The following is a 2268-nucleotide window of genomic DNA, read 5'->3' as shown; positions in this document are numbered from 1 at the left end:
CCAGTGCTTTCCCTGTTCACTTAGGCACTGGGGAGCCTGTTGGGCTCCTGGGCCTAATCCTCTGCCCTCAGAGCCTCCCTCCTGCTGTGAAGAACCCAATCCCCGCCCCTACACCCCCACCCACAGCCCTACCGCTACATTTGGAGACCCCCTCTTAGAACCCGTCCAACTCTGCTGGGCCTAAACCCAACCCACACACCCTCATTGAGGGCCTTACCTCCCAACTCTGGAACTTCACACTCCAGAGGCACCGCTTTGGACATGCTGCCTCTCCCCTTCCATGCAGGTCCTAAGCAGAGGTCCCGCCCCACACTTGAATCTTGCTCCACTTAAGCCTTGTCCAGCTGAGTTGGTCCTGAGCCTAAGCCCCACCTCACACTCAAACATCATCGCCAACCCCAGGTCCTGCACCACCCTAAACACTGCCCCTGCCTAAGTTCCATCCCTACCTAAACACTGCCCCTAGAGCCAAGGTTGGTTATTTTTTTCATTGTTTTTCTTCTTTCCTCTTTTAGATTGGGGTTCTGTTTTAACTTGTTGTTGATTAATTTATATTTTTTTTCTAATAAATCTTTTATTTTTCTAATTTTATTTTATTCTTTATAGTTTGTTATTGTTCTGCCCCTCTTGGTTTGATGCCACCGCCCCCTTCTTTTTTTTCTGTTGTTGTTTTGTTTTACCTGGTTGTAGCTGTTTCAATTATATTTTTATTTTCCTAATAGATTTTTATTTCTAATTTTATTTTCTTTTTTATTCTTTGTTATTGTTCTGCTCCTTTTTTCTTTTCTTTTTTTTTTTTTTTTTTTTTTTTTGCTGCACCACATGGCTTGCAGGATCTTGGTTCCCAGGCCAGAGGTCAGGCCCAAGGTCCTGTGGTGGGAGTTCCAAGTCTAAACCATTGGACAGACAGAGAACCTCAGACTCCAGGGAACATTAATTGGAGTGAGGCCTCCTGGAAGTCCTCATCTTGGAACAAAGATCTGGCTCTATACAACTGCCTGCAAACTCCAGTGCTGGACGCCTCAGACCAAACCACGTGTAAAACGGGAATACAGCCACACTCAGCAAAAAAAAAAAAAAAAAAAAGAAATGACAAAAAAATATGTTACAGATGAAGGAACAAGATAAAAACCTACAAGAGCAAATATATGAAGACAAAATAGGCAACCTATCTGAAAAAGAATTCAGAGTAATGATAGTAAAGATAAACCAAAATCCAGAAGCAAAATGCAGAAAATACAAGAAACATTTAACAAGGATTTAGAAGAACTAAAGAGCAAACAAACAATGATGAACAACACAATAACTGAAATTAAAAATACTCTAGAAGGATTCAATAGCAGAATAACTGAGGCAGAAGAATGGATAAGTGAGCTGGAAGATAAAGTGGTGGAAATAACTGCCAGGGAGCAGAATAAAGATAAAAGAATGAAAAGAATAGAGGACAGCTTCAAAGACATCTGGGACAACATTAAACACACCAACATTCGAATTATAGGGCTCCCAGAAGAAGAAGAGAAAAAGAAAGTGTCTGTGAAAATATTTGAAGAGATTATAGTCAAAAACTTCCCTAACATGGGAAAGGAAATAGTCAATCAAGTCCTGGAAGTGCAGAGTCCATACAAGACAAACCCAAGGAGAAACACACTGAGACACATATTAATCAAACTATCAAAAATTAAATATAAAGAAAAAATATTAAAAGCAGCAAGGGAAAAGCAACAAATAACATACAACAGAATCCCCATAAGATTAACAGCTGATCTTTCAGCAGAAACTCTGCAAGCCAGAAAGGAGTGGCAGGACATATTTAAAGTGATGAAAGGGAAAAACCTACAACCAAGACTACTCTACCCAGCAAGGATCTAATTCAGAGTTGATGGAGGAATCAAAAGTTTTACAGACAAGCAAAAACTACAAGAATTCAGCACCATCAAACTACCTTTACAACAAATGCTAAAGGAACTTCTTTAAGTGGTAAACACAAGAGAAGAAAAAGACCCACAAAAACAAACCCAAATCAATTAATAAAATGGTAATAGGAACATACATATCCATATTAATAATCACCTTGAATGTAAATGTATTAAATGCTCCATGTAAAAGACAAAGATGGGCTGAATGGATACAAAAACAAGACCCTTATATATACTGTCTACAAGAAACCCACTTCAGACCTAGGGACACATACAGACTGAAAGTGAGGGGATGGAAAAAGATATGCCATGCAAATGGTAATCACAAGAAAGATGGAGTAGCAATACTCAT

Source organism: Hyperoodon ampullatus (genome assembly GCF_949752795.1).
Source record: "Hyperoodon ampullatus genome assembly, chromosome: 10".
NCBI classification, from domain to species: Eukaryota; Metazoa; Chordata; class Mammalia; order Artiodactyla; family Ziphiidae; genus Hyperoodon; species Hyperoodon ampullatus.
The sequence above is the reverse complement of the archived record's forward strand: the minus strand, read 5'-3'. Positions refer to the sequence as shown.